At 36.4% G+C, this 19139-nt stretch overlaps 1 protein-coding gene across 8 annotated transcripts in view; it reads left to right on the top strand.

The window, feature by feature from the left end:
• The window catches only part of LOC143239336 (phagosome assembly factor 1), a 103977-nt gene that overhangs the window by 11029 nt on the left and 73809 nt on the right, over positions 1–19139 (top strand). For 5 of the 8 annotated variants that reach the window (XM_076480322.1, XM_076480319.1, XM_076480320.1 and 2 more), the window contains exon 3: positions 5429–5509. The exons of the other annotated variants lie outside the window; for them this stretch is intronic. The gene's annotated coding sequence lies outside the window, so the exon portion shown is untranslated. The remainder of the gene's footprint in view (positions 1–5428; positions 5510–19139) is intronic. 8 annotated transcript variants of the gene reach the window in all.

The following is a 19139-nucleotide window of genomic DNA, read 5'->3' as shown; positions in this document are numbered from 1 at the left end:
AATGTTATAAATATATCATTCGTAGACGTAGCCCTGAATTGGTGAGTGTTACTAAATGCGATTAGTCCCCCGCTGGTACAGCGGTAAGTCACGGATTTACAACGCTAAAATCAGCGGTTCGATTCCCCCTTGGTAGACTCAGCAGATAGTCCAAAGTGGCTTTGCTATAAGAAAACAAACACACACACAAATGCGATAAAAGTATCATTCGTGGACATGGCCCTGAATTGGTGATTGTCACTAAACGTGATAAATGTATCATTCGTGGACATGTCTTTAAATTGGTTATTGTCACTAAATGTATTGTTTGTTTTTGGTTTTGAATTTCGCACAAAGCTACTCGAGGGCTATCTGTGCTAGCCGTCCCTAATTTAGCAGTGTAAGACTAGAGGGAAGGCAGCACCACCCACCGCCAACTCTTGAGCTACTCTTTAACCAACGAATAGTGAGATTGACCGTATATTATAACGCCTCTATGACTGAAAAGGCGAAAATGTTTCGTGCGACGGGGTTTCGATCTCGCGACTGTCAGATTACTAGTCGATTGCCTTAGCCACCGGCCATGCCAAGTGAAAGAAATAACTGTACAGATATAGATCGTGTAAGTGACTTATCTTATTAGTCGATTTTTAAAGTTATTTTCACCCCTTTATTGTAATAAAACAGAGACGGAAAACATACTTTGCCTTATCAATTGGTTTTAAAGTAACTGAACCAGCCTTTGTGGACTTTTTAAGAAACAAAAAGAGTGTTTGTTTGTTTTCGAATTTCGCGCAAAGCTACATGAGGAATATTTGTGCTAGCCGTCCCTAATTTAGCAGTGTAAGACTAGAGGGAAGGCAGCTAGTCATCACCACCCACCGCCAATTCTTGAGCTACTCTTTTACCAATGAATAGTGGGATTGACCGTCACATTATAACGCCCCCATGGCTGAAAGGGCGAGCATGTTTGGGGCGACGGGGATGCGAACCCGCGACCCTCAGATTATGAGTCGCACGCCTTAACGTGCTTGGCCATGCCGGGCCCACTAAATGTAATAAATGTATCATTCCTGGACATAGCGCTGAATTGATGTGCGTCACTAAATGTGATAAATGTATCATTCGTGGGCATAGCCCTGAATTGAGAAGCTTAAATAAGTATCTAAGTCACAGTATTTATGCTCTTATCTTTGAATTCGCATATGACATTTGAAAATAAGCAAAATAGTAGAGGATGGAGCAACGTTTCTTATTTGAACCTAAACTTCCACTAACCCTAAAACTTGTTACCGAACCAAACGATCGATAAAACTCAAAGTAAAATCCACTGCAATAAGTATAAACTCTTGCTGCAGCTATTGTCAATCAGTGTAGGCGAACGTGCTCTCTTCCCTATCTTCACTTGTAAATACACGTAAAAATATCACAAACGTAATACACCACCATATAAAGAAAGTTTTGTATCAGAATTAAACATTTTAAAACATATTGCAATGGGCAGAGGATTTATAAGTAATATTACTCATAGAATTTAAAAGATTTGTAACAGATTAAATATCTTACGGTGATAACAAGAATCTTTGTTTGCTATACGTTCAAACAAATCCCTCATACACTGGTAATGTTTTAAGAAATATATTAACTGTCGGGTAACTTTTGCATCTCGAGTTAAACTTAATTATTTTACACTTATAATTTCTTGTGACTATGGTCTAATATATATTGAACAAACGTATAGAAATTTAAAACTTAACGAACATGAATCAGATTTAACAGAACATATAGGTAACAGTCCTTATTACCATAGTGGTAACCCCCTGTGGCTCAGTGGCAGGTCTGCGAATATTTACTGCTGAAAACCAGGTTTCGATACCTCTGATAGGTAGAGCACAGATAGCCCCTTGTATAGCTTTGTGCTTAATAAGGGACAACAAAGAAATCCCATATTGGTAATTGGAATAATATCAACTTGATTAAATATACTAATAATAGACATGAACTAAATATAAGAGAATCGCTAGAAATATTTAAGAATTTGAATTTAAGTAAAGGTGCGGGTCCATGAATTGTATAGAAATACATTTTTGGGAATCCTTTTTAAACAAATATAATAGGTGACAGCACCAGGTACGTAAAATAGTTGTGTTTGTATTATGCAAAATAGTGTGGTATAAATATCTGAATATGTCTCTTTTTTTTTTCCAATGCTATTTCTCTTTCTCGCAAAGCGTAGATTTTTTAAACTAGGCCTGGTCTCTTCAACGGTTTTTGAAGCATTATGTATCTTTTAAATGTTGTTTTAACTGAGTGTTTTAATAAACTGATACAATAACAACCATCACCCAGTTTCTAATCAGTCACACAAAAATTGGGCTCGGATAGTACCATGTGTCTTCTAGTTTGTGCAGACAATCCATATTATTTAAGGTGGAACAAAATAATCCAAAGGAGAAGATGGTGTCACTAGAGACACTGGTGTTCAAGGTCGGATGTGATCCAACATATATTAGTAGATTAATTGACTCTTGGTAGGGTTTTTTTGCAGGTTGATTTCTTCATTCCACTCTTGGTTTTGATTAGATTGGTTGAGAATATATAGTTTTAACCATACGAAATGCTGAGATACGTGTATTTTCAATTTTTAACCTTATCGTCAGCAGATAGAAATTTGTTGTTAGTTGCCTTACCTCGAATGACAGCAGTGATAACTTAGTTTACATCACATCCTGTTGCTTCTTGATTTTTTGTCAAGATCTGGACTTCCTTGATCTGACGCAAAAAAAAAAAAAAGAATAAATGTTGATGGTTTTGTATACATTAAGAACTAATGTTATGTAACCTCGTCTTAGCTTTGATTACTGGGTATATCAGAACATCACATTCTTGTCCATTGAGTATGTGTATGGGCTTTACAGACATTTCCGTGAACTCTTGTGACTTACAGCGAATATACTTAGTCATTATTCTGACTTTCCCAGTTTCACACGAGATGACTGCACCCTACGGATGTAAAACATCTGTGTCTAAGATATTAGTATGGGATCCCAAATGTATTAGGACAACTAGTTCTGAAGTTTTGTCATTTTACATTTGCCTGTTTTCCATCAATCCAATGTATAGAAAGTTTCTAGAGAACTTGAAAATTGCCAGGCCAAGAGAAGTCCTACCAGAGTAAAGTACTATGTGGTTTTGGTTTGATCGTGTCATTAAACATGTTTAGCATGTGTATTTCTTCAAACGTTGTAATGCTTTTTTCTTCTTAACATTCTTCTTGTGATTAATTAAATGTTTTTAATACGTCATATTTACGATATCAATAAGTAGTATTGTTAAATAAGTATTGTTAAATAAGTTGAAATGAAAATATTTGAGGTATTAAGTAGTTTAAAGTATTCGACACTACAAATCATCCAAACCGGAAGTGTTTGTTAATTTGAACTGTTCGAACCTGCAATTCAGGCTCTTCGAGCAATATAAAACGGAAATATCGTTTTCTAAGATTAGTAGTCTGAACAAATCGCGTTCATCACTAAATAACCCAAACAGAATTACTTGTTACCTTAAATAAATCGAGCCAGAAAGCTTTTGTTCCTTTTTGTCCAGAGTAGAACTATTTGTTGCGATAAATAAACCCTGAGGATGAAGGGAATAACTGCATTTATCACAGAAAAATTTCAAGAAGGAAACATTTTTTAAAGTAAATTGATGCCTTGTTAATTGAGCTTACAGAGGGAAAATTTTCAACTGTTGTGACAAGTGCAGTGGCCCGGCATGGCCAAGCGTGTTAAGGCGTGCGACTCGTGATCTGAGGGTCGCGGGTTCGCATCCCCGTCGCGCCAAACATGCAGGCTCTTTCAGCCATGGGGGCGTTATAATGTGAAGGTCAATCCCACTATTCGTTGGTAAAAGAGTATCCCAAGAGTTGGCGGTGGGTGGTGATGACTAGCTGCCTTCCCTCTAGTCTCACACTGCTAAATTAGGGACGGCTAGCACAGATAGCCCTCGAGTAGTTTTGTGCGAAATTAAAAAACAAACAAACAAGTGCAGTGAAAAAAAAAGCAAAACCTTATATTGCATACATATACAAATTTGAGCATACGTTTTCAGAATATCATGACACAGAACATAATTTAGAAAGTTCACAGTGATACCCCACAAAATAATTACCAATATTATAGTAATGATTTATCTCTACAAACTGACGACGCTAAAAATCAAGTTTCAATAGTGGTGGTGAACAGAGTCCATTGTGAAGCTTTGTGCTTGATAACAGCAAACAACCAAACAAACATTGAAAATATTTTAAAAAATCTAAATTAGCGTGTGAATATTGAAGGACAATGAAGTATATATTTTCACTTGCCTATAGACACTATCTCGGTGTTTGGGGGTAAATTTGAAGATATAAAATGGGAAGTAATTACTTTGTCTATTTCTTCGTTAAACACAAAGCTGCACAGCGGGCAATCTGCACTTTGTTCGCTATAGGGATCGAACTCTGAATTTTTGCGTTATGAATCGTCAACCCTACCAATGTGTCATCGAGGGACAAGTGTAATTGCATTCAAACTTTGCTCATTTTATGGACACGTAGATGACCAGCTAAGGTTAGGCTTTGTAAAACGGCCCGGCATGGTCAGGTGGTTAAGGTACTATACTCGTAATCAAAGGGTCACTGGTTTGAATCCACGTCACTCCAATCATGCTCGCCCTTTCAACCATGGGGTAGTTATAATGAGACGGTCATTCCCACTATTCGTTGGTAAAAGAGTAGCCCAAGAATTGGCGGCGGGTAGCGATGACTAACTGCCTTCTCTCTAGCCTTACACTGCTAAATCAGGAATGGCTAGCGCAGATAACCATCGTGCAGCTTTGCGCGAAATTCAAAACAAACCAAAAGAAACTTTGTAAGAAAATAAATAAACTGTCGTACTTATTGAAATAGCTTTATCAGAAGTTGTCTAAATAACTTGAATTTCTAAGAATAATCATTACTCTTATAGAATACACATCGACGCTTTTGAGTGTTATCTCTTCTCTGTATTCCCGTCACACCAAAGATGCTCGTCCTTTCATCCATGGGGGCGTCACAATGTGACGTTCAATTCCACTATTTGTTGGTAAAATAGTATTGGTAGCCCAAGAGTTGGCGGTGGGTGGTGACGCCTAGCTGCTTTCCTTCTAGTCTTACACTACTAAATTAGGGACGGCTAGCGCAGATAGCGCTCGTATAGCTTTGCGCGAAATTTAAAAAAAAATCGTTTTTCTACTTAACTCTTTAACGTCCCGTTTATTTGTTGTGGTTTGAATTGAGTTGAGATTATAAACTTACATCTGAGAGTTTAATTCCCCTTATCGTTGAGTTATTGAAATGTTACGAACTGTTAGGTCCTTTCACAATTAAATTCCATTTTATGTAAGTTAATTGTTTGTTTGTTTTATTTAGAATGATTGATGAAAGCTACAGAAAGGACGGGCGGTAGTCAAGTATCAATTAGTCGACCTAAAGTCAAAGATAAAAGAGCAGGTATATAGAACTAAAAACTGACCAATAAATAATTATACATGTAAATATCAGACAACGTAACTTTTATTTAGTCATAAGCATGATACTGAGAACAGTTTAAATTAGATGTTTTTGTATTGATTGGTAGAGGGAGTTTTGGCATGACGTAGTAATCATGAATGACGTCTAGAAATTTAGATATTTCTTGTGTGTCTGCAGATACTTCTATATTGGTGAATAAACGTTCCTGGTATCTGGAATTCATGTATACGGGATATCTCGAACTTCCTTGAGACTTGGGGGAAAACACTGTAATGATATAGTCAGTTAGTCTGTTACAGTGTTGTTAATCTATCAATGAAGTTAGTAGTGTGTTAGTTAACCAGTCTAAAATTAACTTGAGTGTTGGGTATCACTTGGTTATCTTTAGTGCATGAGGCCATGTAAGTTGTAAAACTTTCAATTGAAGAAACGCTAATCTTTCATTTCATTATTTTTACACTTACGTTTATAAATATCATACCCAGTATGTATACAAAATATTGTATACTTCTTTATTCTCTCTCAGAAATTCTTGTCAGTAATATGTATACAATTATCGTTCAAGACTAAGCGTTTGTTATTTGATTAGAAGATATGTGTTTCTGTTTATGTTTATCTTATAGTAAAGCCACAACGGCCTATCTGCTGTGTCCATGGAGGTGAAACGAACCCCTGATTTTAGCGTTGTATATCCGAAAACTTGCTGCTGTCCTAGTGGGGAACATAAGTAAATATAATAATTGTTTTATTCTAATGGATTTAATTTTTAAAAAAACCGAATAGGCATTGCTATTTCTTTCATATTACAAAACATTAAACTTTTTTGATTATTGTCTCCTGGTGGGACAGCGGAATGTTTTCGAATTTACAACGCTAAAATCAGAGGTTCAGTTTCCCTCGATGGACACAGCAGATAACTCGATGTGGCTTTACTGTAGAAAACAACACACAATATGACTATTTTTCTTCCGAATGAAAAAAAAATAAAAAATAAAATTAAAAGCCCACTTGCCTAATCTATCGTTTTTCAAGGTGAAATAGAAACACATTTTTATTTGACTTTAATAAGTTCGTTTGTTTGTTTGGAATTTCGCACAAAGCTACTCGAGGGCTATCTGTGCTAGCCGTCCCTAATTTAGCAGTGTAAGACTAGAGGGAAGGCAGCTAGTCATCACCACCCACCGCCAACTCTTGGGCTACTCTTTTACCAACGAATAGTGGGATTGACCGTAACATTATAACGCCCCCACGGCTGGGAGGGCGAGCATGTTTAGCGCGACGCGGGGGTGAACCCGCGACCCTCAGATTACGAGTCGCGCGCCTTACGCGCTTGGCCATGCCGGGCCCTTTAATAAGTATATCATTGTCTGTCCATACAATTACTTTGTAGAGTGTGTATGGACCTTCACCAAAATCAGTACGGAGGTTCATTAGCACCATGCGGGGGCACAACAAAATATTTAGGTTGGCATTTTGGGGTTTTTATGAGCGTATTTTAACACATTGACTCCCAAGCCTATGCGGATGATACTTTCCAGGGTCCTGCTAGTCCTTTTACAATTACTTTTTTAAGGAAGAGTGTATATGTAGCCATAGTGTCCCAGCCGATAAGTAACCCTTTGAAAAGAAAATAGAGCATGACTCATTGGTGGGTCGTGTGAGACCCAACGTGTTGGTACTACTTTGCCCTCGGTAGAGTGGCCCGCATTGGCCAGGTGGTTAAGGCACTCGACTCGTAATCCGAGGGTCGCGAATTCGAATCCCCGTCACACCAAACATGCTCGCCCTTTTAGCCTTGGGGGCGTTATAATATGACGATCAATCCCACTATTCGTTGGTAAAAGAGCAGCCCAAGAGTTAGCGGTAGGTGGTGATGAGTAGCTGCCTGCCCTCTTACACTGCAAAATTAGGGACGGCTAGCGCAGGTAGCCCTCGAGTAGCTTCACGCGAAACTCAAAATAAACCAAACCAATTCATCTACCGAGCAAAGCTTTTTGAGGGCTATCTGCGCTAGCTGTCCCTAATTTAACAGTGTAAGACTAGAAGGAAAGCAGCTAGTCATCACCAACCACCGCCAACTCTTGGGCTACTCTTTTACCAACGAATAGTGGGATTACCGTCACATTATAACGCCTCAATGGTTGAAAGGGCGAACATGTTTGATGCGACGAATCTACATCAATTTGGCATGAAGGTGTATTGGATCTATGGGGAGAGACATACAAATTTTCAATTTTGCATTTGGTTTGTTTTAAATTTCGCGCAAAGCTACATAAGAGCTATCTGTGATAGCCATCCCTAATTTAGCATTAAAAGACTAGAGGAAAGGCACCTAGTTATCACCACCCACCTTCAACTCTTGGGCTACTATTTTATCAGCAAAAAATAGCATTGACTATCACGTTGTAACGCCTTATAGGTGAAAGGGCGAGCATGTCTGATGAGAAAGGATTCGAGCCTACGACCCTCGGATTGCAAGTCGAATGACCTAACCACCTGGCCATGGCGGGCCCACATTTAACATTACGCGGTTTTTATATACTTTTACGTTTTTATCACTACTTCGCCCACGCTTAAAGGATCTTCACCAAATTTGATGTAAAAATTTTTTTGATCAATCTGGAAATACAAGCAAACTTGCGGCTTCACATTTTATATTTTGCAGTTTTACGGGAGTTTTTTAGAGTTTTTTTTATAATGAAAGTAACTTGTCGTGTCCAAAGATAACCTTTCATTAACCATTAATTTACATAACTTCCATCCAAAGGGCGGACACTACGGCTAATAATGAATAAAGTAAAATGGAACTAATAGTACTTTATTGATATTATATGTATATGTATGTGTGTTTATAACATATGGTTTGTACCTGTGTTTTGCCAGTGTAGTCCAGTATATTAGTTATCTATACATAGCTGTTCCAAATATTTTACAGATAACTGAGAGGGAACATCACCAGCCACCAACTTTAGGCTATGTTGATTGAGAGGCCCTGCATGGTCAGGTGGTTAAGGTACTTGACTCGTAATATGAGGATCACAGGTTCGAATCCCTATCACACCAAACATGCTCGCCCATTCAGCCGTGGGGGCGTTATAATTTTACGGTCAATCACACTATTCGTTGGTAAAAAATAACCCATGAGTTGGTGGTGGGTAGTGATGAATAGGTGCTTTTCCTCTAGTCTTACACTGTTAGATTAGGGACGGCTAGCGCAGATAGCCCTCGTGTAGCTTTTCGCGAAATTCAAAACACACAATCTATCTTGACTGAGAGATAATGGTCATGTTTATAGCACTCACTTGCGGTCCCAAATGCGAAGCGTGTTTGTTTTTTGTTGTTTTTTTTGTATGCAACAACAGAATATTCGGATTAACAGTTTGTTTGGAATTAAGCCACTGGGGGAAGGGATTAACAGCTCGGGTAAACTAACCATTAAGCCTCGTTCGGCCCTTACTTTTTATAGGAGTATCATAGTTAAGTATCAACAAATATTTTATAATAATCTTTCATCTCCCTGTACTAGGTTATTTCCCCTCTACGACTCAGGGGTAAGTCTCTCAGATTACAGCGCTACAGTTGGGTTTTCGATAAACAAATAAACAATCTTCTAAAGTCGTAAAATAAGCTTATTTATACATCAGCACTGATCTTGCAAATGCTAGTTTGGTATTTCATAAAAACTGCAACGTTTGTTTATTTTTTTACTTAGTGTGTTATCAGAAGTCAGGTGTGTAATAACAACATAATTCATCTGATATTCCCAAGAACAATTGATTCCTGATTTTGAAATCCACCTTGTGATTGTCTCTTGTAAACCAATAAAAACAACATCCCTTGCACCAAAAACAACATTTTGCAAGTAAAAATCAACTAAAAAGCCGTATTTTTACGGTTAACAACATCGTAGTCAGCGGCGACAATAACTATGTCGACATTTCTGCAGATCACCCCAGGGACTCACGGTTCAAATGAATTGTGAAAATGGGAGAGTAACAGAGGGCGGTTCTGTCAAACTGAGCGTGACGTGGGTAGAGAAGAAAATGGACTATGTTCAATAGCACTGTATTTCACGTCTTCCCTAAGGAAAATGGACTCTGTTCACTATGTATTTCACGTCTTTCCTAAGGAAAATGGACTCTGTTCACTATGTATTTCACGTCTTCTCTAAGGAAAATGGACTATGTTCACTATGTATTTCACGTCTTCTCTAAGGAAAATGGACTATGTTCACTATGTATTTCACGTCTTCTCTGAGGTGAGTTACCCATCACTTGAATCAAAAATTATTTTTTCTTTATCCACACTTTAAAATCGTCTTTATTGTGTTTTTAGTGTCTCAAAATGATCACAAGTTAACAAAACCTTTACCCTGGGAATAATGAGTGTGTTCAATGTGACTGAAAATCTGAAGAGTTTTAACTGTTTAGAAACAGTTAAGTATAACTTTACTTAACAAATCTGATGTTGGCACTGCAGATCTCTAAGAAGGATGTGGTTTGAGAATATGGGTTGAGAGTGTATACATAGTGATTTTGATGTTGGTACTGCAGATCTCTAAGAATGATATGGTTTGAGAGCGTATACATAGTGATTTTGATGTTGGCACTTCAGATCTTCAAGAATGATATGGTTTGAGAGTATATACATAGTGATTTTGTTGTTGGCACTGCAAATCTCCAAGAATGATATGGTTTGAGAGCGTATACATAGTGATTTTGTTGTTGGCACTGCAGATCTCTAAGAATGATATGGTTTGAGAGTGTATACATAGTGATTTTGTTGTTGGCACTGCAAATCTCCAAGAATGATATGGTTTGAGAGCGTATACATAGTGATTTTGATGTTGGCACTTCAGATCTTCAAGAATGATATGGTTTGAGAGTATATACATAACGATTTTGATCTTTGCACTGAAGATGTCTAAGAATGATATGGTTTGAGAGTGTATACATAGTGATTTTGATGTTGGCACTGCAGATCTCTAAGAAGGATGTGGTTTGAGAATATATACATAAGGATTTTGATGTTGGCACTACAAATCTCCAAGAATGATATCGTTTGGGAGCGAAAACGTAGTCATTTTGATGTTTCCACAGCAGATCTCTAAGAATGATATCGTTTGAGAGTGTATACATAGTGATTTTGATGTTGGCACTGCAGATCTCTAAGAATGATATCGTTTGAGAGTGTATACATAGTGATTTTGTTGTTGGCACTGCAAATCTCCAAGAATGATATCGTTTGAGAGTATATACTTAACGATTTTGATCTTTGCACTGAAGATGTCTAAGAATGATATGGTTTGAGAGTGTATACATAGTGATTTTGATGTTGGCACTGCAGATCTCTCAGAAGGATGTGGTTTGAGAGCGTATACATAGTGATTTTGATGTTGACACTGCAGATCTCTTAGAATGATATGGTTCGAGAACGTATACATAACGATTTTGATGTTGGCACTACAAATCTCCAAGAATGATATCGTTTGGGAGCGAAAACGTAGTCATTTTGATGTTTCCACAGCAGATCTCTAAGAAGGATGTGGTTTGAGAGTGTATACATAACGATTTTGATGTTGGCACTGCAAATCTCTAAGAATGATATCGTTTGAGAGTGTATACATAGTGATTTTGATGTTGGCACTGCAGATCTTTAAGAATGATATCGTTTGAGAGTGTATACATAGTGATTTTGTTGTTGGCACTGCAAATCTCCAAGAATGATATCGTTTGAGAGCGAAAACTTAGTCATTTTGATATTTCCACCGCAGATCTCTAAGAAGGATGTGGTTTGAGAGTGACGATTTTGATGTTGGCACTGCAGATCTCCAAAAATGATATGGTTTGAGAGCGTATACATAGTGATTTTGATGTTGGCACTGAAGATCTCCAAGAATGGTATGGTTTGAGAGTATATACATAACGATTTTGATCTTTGCACTGAAGATGTCTAAGAATGATATGGTTTGAGAGTGTATACATAGTGATTTTGATGTTGGCACTGCAGATCTCTAAGAAGGATGTGGTTTGAGAATATATACATAAAGATTTTGATGTTGGCACTACAAATCTCCAAGAATGATATCGTTTGGGAGCGAAAACGTAGTCATTTTGATGTTTCCACCGCAGATCTCTAAGAAGGATGTGGTTTGAGAGTGACGATTTTGATGTTGGCACTGCAGATCTCCAAAAATGATATGGTTTGAGAGCGTATACATAGTGATTTTGATGTTGGCACTTCAGATCTCCAAGAATGGTATGGTTTGAGAGTATATACATAACGATTTTGATCTTTGCACTGAAGATGTCTAAGAATGATATGGTTTGAGAGTGTATACATAGTGATTTTGATGTTGGCACTGCAGATCTCTAAGAAGGATGTGGTTTGAGAATATATACATAAAGATTTTGATGTTGGCACTACAAATCTCCAAGAATGATATCGTTTGGGAGCGAAAACGTAGTCATTTTGATGTTGGCACTGCAGATCTCTAAGAAGGATGTAGTTTGAGAGTGTATACATAGCGATTTTGATGTTGGCAATGCAGATCTCTAAGAAGGATGTGGTTTGAGAATTTATACATAAGGATTTTGATGTTGGCACTGCAGATCTCTAAGAAGAATGTGGTTTGAGAATCTATACATAAGGATTTTGATCTTTGCACTGAAGATCTCTAAGAATGATATGGTTTGAGTGTGTATACATAACGATTTTGTTTTGGCATCGCATATTTCTAAGAATGATATGGATTGAGAGTGTATAGATAGTGATTTTGGTGTTTACAATACAGATATAAAAGAATGATATGATTTGAAAGTGTAAAACAGAAGAAGTAGCTGATATCAATCCTTCACAAAGAAATCAAACAAGATAACAGAGTAGTTGAATGTCAACAAACACAATTAGGATAAATTAAACTCGACTGTAATGGAATAGTTGCATATATATATATATTTATTGCCATATGTTAATGTTTGTCTGAATATTATGTAAGAACAATGCAAATGCCATCCCAACTATTTTGTTTGCATTACTTTTGAAGGATTGTTATCAGTCATCCCTACATTTTATTTCTTTTTTGAGAAGTTTTTCAGTATTTGTTTGTTTATTTTATTATTTCAGTGTTTTGATAGACAAAAGACAGTTATATTTATAACCAGGTTCTAAATGTAATGGTCCTCTTTCACCCTGTACTTAATTTTTTTAACGGAACTCTAGTTGTCTGTAAGGAAAGCTAACTCCAAGGGATAATAATAACATTGTTTAACCCAGAAATGTGATTTGTTTATATTACTAGTAGTTATTAATAATACTTAATAAAGCTTTAAGGTGATATATGTGAGCTTAGAGAAACTGGTTGATACCGTTGGTTTTAATTTTGACTTACTACAGAAGAAATAACAATAAATTGAAACGTTTTTGTTAGGATATTTACAGATATCCCCAGAACTTGTGACTCGGTCATTAGATAAAAAAACTGTTATAAAAGGAAACTCTCTATACTATTGAAAATTTCTGACCTATTGAGGAGACATTTAAAATACCATTTCGATGAACAATCCAAGACTTCTCTGTATAGGCAATGGTACCACCAGCTTGATACCAAATAAGTCTGGTGCTGTCAACTCCAGATCTTAATAGCTGTTTTAATGTAGCACTGCATATTTTAGTAGTATAGCGGGAAAGCTAATTCAATGGGAATATTCCAGTTTTACGATTACCTAATGCACTGTTTATTCTAAACTCAAATAAAGAAAGTTAACGACACAGAATTATTTTATTTCAACCAACTAAAGTTGATTGTCGTGATTCGAATAAAGCAAAATTGTTCCATTCTCACATCAACGAACATTTCCGTTCACCTATTCTTTGTAAATGATTCTGTATGTGATAACGTACGAATAAAATTACTGTTGATTTTACCTTATCTCTCATCCCTCAGTTATTTAACTCATTTCTAACGAACTTGATTAGATCGAAAGGATAACAAACGGTTTTTAAAGAATGCTGTAACATTCATACTTTCTTTTATTTTTATCACCTGCTTCACGGCTTGAATGTTGTTAAAATAGGATATAGTTCAGTAAAAAGGAAAATAATAAATATATGGGGTGTTTGAAAGACAATAGCAAAAAACAGTTAAAGTATGTACGTATTTGTTGATATATTGAACTCAAATTTCCGGGCGACACCTGGCAAGCGTTATGACCCTGGTCATGCGTGTGCAGGTCAAGGGAGGTGGTGTTAAAGTGTTCCTGCTATTAGCGAACCAGTATGTCTACGTTCTGTAAACGAAGTAGAGGGCTGACATTGTCTGCGCAGAGATTGTATTCTCTCTCTCTCTTTTTTCTTGCTGGTAATGACTTGCTATTGTATGGATTAAGTACTGTCCATATAATATAGAATAATCTGTTTTGTCCCCTAGAGCCAAGGTTGACAGACGTAAGCATTTGGAGTCGAGTCAGTGCAGTGACACGTCATTTGAATAGTTTATACAGTATTCGCGTTGTCATATAATTAAGTAGCCTCAATAACGCACCAGCTACTCTGTGCATACATGACTGCATAAAGGTTCTATATCCGGCTGCAGAACGTTGATAACTGTAGGACATTGTGCATATCGAACTGAGTTTCCATCTCATGGACATTTTTCCCGATTCCCAGGCTCAGGTTCGGCCGTAACAGCTGGGCTCCGCTGCGGCACAAAGAACTTAGCGAGCTTCGGCCCTAGAAAGAAAACCGCAAGCCTTAGAAATCGAAAAAGCAGCAAACTCGCTCAGCTATGCGGCACGCCCTGTCGTGACGTCAAAACCGATGAGAGGTGGAGCCTAGAAAACCGCAACCCGACGCTAAGTCTGCTCCCGTTTCGCCAACCGTTAGATCAGAGAGCTTTGCTTCTTTAACTCAACACAAAATCTCTACTTCACCATATTTCCCTTCTGTCGATAAAGCTTGTTTTATAACGAATGATTCATTTGCAGTCTTTATTGAAGAGACAAAGACTACTATTCTAAAGGCTAGAAAGCAAACTGAAATTTGCAAAGCCTGTTGGTGACAAGACTTGTGATATTATAGTTTATGAAAGTTGGAAATTACGATTTCACAACAGAAAAAGGAAATGTTCGTGGTATCGTAAATAACGTTACTTTTCAGAGAGGAAAATGAAAGTTATATCTTTTTTTTTTCCAGTTGAATGACTGCATTAAACGATTTACAACAAATATACATGAGACAAGACTAAACATTGCTTTGCTATTCGTGACGTCAGAAAAGCATGCAGGTTCAAGTAGTCTCGATAAAAAAACGATAAATTCCCCTTTTGCCTTTGAAAAATAAAGGCCCACCTTTCGAAAGCGCTCGAATTATATGGGTTTTATCATTTTGTTGTCATTATTTTGCCAAATTTGCTTACCAAAAATGGAAGAGATGCTCTGTATTTCAACTGAAACTTGTTCAGTAGTTATTACTACATATTTGTTTAAAGCAGATGAAAAATATTAAAAAGAAAACCTGCAGTTATCATAATTTGTCTTTAAAATGCGCAGAATTGGTGGTCGCGGGATCAGAACCAGGCACCGAACATGCTCGCCCTTTCAACCATGGGGTGTTATAATGTTACGGACGTTATAATGTTATAATCAATCACACTGCTTGATGGTAAAGCACAACCCAAGAGTTAGCGGTGAGTGATATTAATTAACTGTCTTCCCTCTAGTCTATCGTATCAAAATTAGGGACGACTGGAGCATAATTTTTCAAGTAGCTTCATACGACATCCAACAAACAAACAGAAATACGCTAAAGTATAAAATTCAATATAAAGGTTAATAATTCAGGTTTATTTAAATGTAGTATTTCACATGTTAAATCTACATATAACCTTTTTGCACCAACAACGATAAATAAGTGTTTCAAAATATTTGAAAAGATCTTGAGAACTACAGAAGAGCGAGTACATAATAGTAAAACGATTTTGAATATGTAAATAAGCAAGTCATGTGACAACTATAGCCTATATAAAGACACGGTAGAACATGAGAACTACTTTCATTTTTGACACTGTTTGACGTTCTTACGTAGTGTGATGCTATCGAAAATTGATTGCTTTTGGTAAGGATATAACATTCCGACGCAAAATATTCATGCACTTAGATCAGAAAATTGATTCAGATTAGGGATTTAGAATTTCAAAGACAAGAAATATAATGGAATTGTAAAACAAAGGAATATGGATCAATGTGGGTATCAGGAACATCTAGAAATAGACCTGCAACAAGTAGTTCCTTAACCACAGTAAGCAAAGTTCAGCGTGTTATGACAAGTAATATCAATGACAAACAACGTTAATGCCTAAACATACCCATGTACCCTAAAGAACAAGGATAACTGTCTAGGACATAAACACAAGTTGCTTACACGAAATATATGTTCAACCATCGCATGACCCAAACAACATGTCGAGTAAGTCGCTGGAGTTTTGTATAATTGGACTGTTGAAATGAGCACTGTCGAAATGTTCTCTTACAATAGATAGATTATGTAAAACAAAATGGAGGAGGGGTGTGCTTTGGACATGATAGCCTGACGACGGACTCTTTTACAATGACAACTGTGTCACAGGACTATTTTTAATATTTGCTATCGTCAGTCAGAGCACGATCTAACATGTCAACATAAATTTTGACGATATGGCAAAACTAAAAAATAGTTTACATATATATATACAAGGGTTGAATGTGTTCTATACGGAACACATTCAATCCTTGTGTTTTAAGATGTGACCATAAGATGGAGTTCCACTTTGATTTGAACAGCAACGTATGAGAAACCTGAGATGTAAACTCGCATATACACAAATATTTTAGCAAGCAAGTACATAGAGTACTTGTCTGTGTTGTTTATTGTTATAGATCCAGTTTAGTTGTACTTCCTTTTTTAAACATTTCTCTTCAGGGAATAAATATTATACGAGTTAGCAAACTGTCTGGAGATAGATCCTGATTTCAGTTTTTTATGTCATACTAACAAACAGTATCTAGTAGTGATTAGTTTTATAATGTTTGTTTAACTATTTTACATTTGAATTACGAACACAGTTTTTTCTCCCTTGTTTGCGTTCGTGAAGACAACAACTGAGTTTTATCGTACGAAAGGAATAAATAATATTTATTCCGGAACAACAAACTACTCATGTTATGGCCTTTAATGACCTAATGCTACAGAATAGAGAGTAATAACTTGGACGAAACGTGTGATTTGATTGTACACGGACCTTCTATGGCTTCTTAACAGTCGTTACTGTGTTAAGTATTACAGTGGAAAATCCTATTTCTACTACTTTACATGCCAGGAAGAAGTTTTTCCGATCATTTAAAAAAAGGCAAATAGTCTTCATACTAAAAGCGTCAATTCAAGAAATAATAAAGGATTTAATTAAAATTTTTAAATTAATTTCAAACCATTGTATTTTTAATGATTTATATAACAACACTACTGCTTTATTCAACACCTGATTCCCAAAATGTATACACATGTATTTTATTCAGATAATACCACACTCAAGAAACATGTACATTTTCCATGTTAGCTCAACTCATTTTTCCGTGAAATAGTTATATATGCCCATTGAATTTCTGTTCAAAGGTTAACCATACAAACTGGACGTAACTAAAACATATATATATATATTGTTAACTAATGAGGACTTAACGCTTGTGTGATCCACAGTAGAGCTGTTATAATACTTTCCTTGGAAAGCACATTCTTTTTGTGTGATCCATAGTGGAGTTGTTATAATACTTTCCTTGGAAAGCACATTTTCCTTGTGTGATCCATAGTGAAGTTGTTATGATACTTTCCTTGGAAAGGACATTCTTCTTGTGTGATCCATAGTGGAGTTGTTATGATACTTTCCTTGGAAAGCACATTCTTCTTCCACTATTCCTTTCTCTAATAATTAACAAAGACCTGCGAATTTAAACTTCATAAAAGTTTTGGTTTTTACTTACAGATTTTCCATAATTCAACTACGCAGACTTGGAAAATAATATTAACTTTTGTTTCTATCATGTAAAGATTTTTTTTTTCAAATCGGGAAGAAAAACTTTTACTTAGATCAAATTATTATTCCATCTACCACAATTAACATTTATTATTATTATATTTGTTATGTTTGGATTCTAGAACGATTGATAAGACTCACGTCGTGATTGGTCTATAATCTGTGGTTGTCAACATTTTAAACATAATAAAATGTAACCAAATGTCAATGAAAAAAACCTGTACGTGATGGAGAAAAATGGATATCATCTTCGGATTCAGCGTACAGGAATTACTATAGAGCATGTAAAAATTTAAATATGATAAAACCATCTCAGGCCTATGTAATCAACAGCACTTCGTAACGAAACGAAAGTATTTTGGTTTGTTTTGAACTTCGCGCATAGCTACTCGAGGGCTATCTGCACTAGCCGTCCCTAATTTAGCAGTGTAAGACTAGAGGGAAGACAGCTAGTTATCACCACCCATCACCAACTCTTGGACTAGTCTTTTACCAACGAATAGTGGGATTGACCGTAACTTTATAACGCCCTCACGGCTGAAAAACCGAGCATGTTTGGTGCGACGGGGATTCAAACCCGCAACCTTCGGATTACGAGTCGCGTGCCTTAACCACCTAGCCATACCGGGCCCAGACGAAAGTGAATTTAGTTTTAATTTTCGAATTATGTTCTAACCGTTGTATGGCGTGGTATGACCTAGCGGTTAGCGTACCTCAACTTTGACCTAATAGTTCATGGTTTGCATCCCGTTGAGGTAGAAAATGTATTCCACGCTTTGGAACCATGGGTGCACCATAAGGGAGATAGTTAAAACCCGATGTTCAGTGAGAAAAGAATAGCTGAAGAGTTGGTGATGGATGTTATTGACTAGCCAGCTGCATTCCCTCTAATCTATGAGTACAAACTAAAGACGGCGATACGCAGATTGCCCTTGTGAAACTTTGCGCGAAATTTCTAAAAAGCAAAATAAAAATCAAAAACAACTATCTGACGACTACAAATTTCGCTCAAACTGTTTTAAATGAAGTAAGTAAAATCACAGATCTTAGTGTCTTTGAATTTTATTAGTTGTAGCGTTGAAGTTTCTATATCACTTCCATTTTTGGTCAAGTGTTGATAGAAAAGACTTTTAAAAAACCTCAATTGTATTAGTTCAGTTATATGTGTAGGAAAAACATCTTTGTAAACTACCACTTTTTAATTCTTACTAATAAAAGTAAGCGTTTTTTGTTTTTTTCAGACAAACTAGAACACTTTCAGAAACAAATAACATTAAAAATACTGTGGGAAAAGAACGTGTTTAACATACAGATGGGCCAACTGTATCCAGGTGTGACAAATCGGTTTGACTTTTACAGGTTCAGCAGTACGCATGTGTGGATACGTACATTACCTGTGCTTCTGTGCGCAGGTGGCAATTATGTAACAATTCATCATATAAAGTATAGTTTTTTATTTAACTCCAGAAGTACTATGAGATTGGCCACTCGTTTTCTTTTTATCTGAATCATACTATTTTTAAAAAATACTGAAAGGGCAAAAGA

Source organism: Tachypleus tridentatus, chromosome 13 (assembly GCF_004210375.1).
Source record: "Tachypleus tridentatus isolate NWPU-2018 chromosome 13, ASM421037v1, whole genome shotgun sequence".
Lineage (NCBI taxonomy): Eukaryota > Metazoa > Arthropoda > Merostomata > Xiphosura > Limulidae > Tachypleus > Tachypleus tridentatus.
The sequence above is the reverse complement of the archived record's forward strand: the minus strand, read 5'-3'. Positions and strand labels throughout refer to the sequence as shown.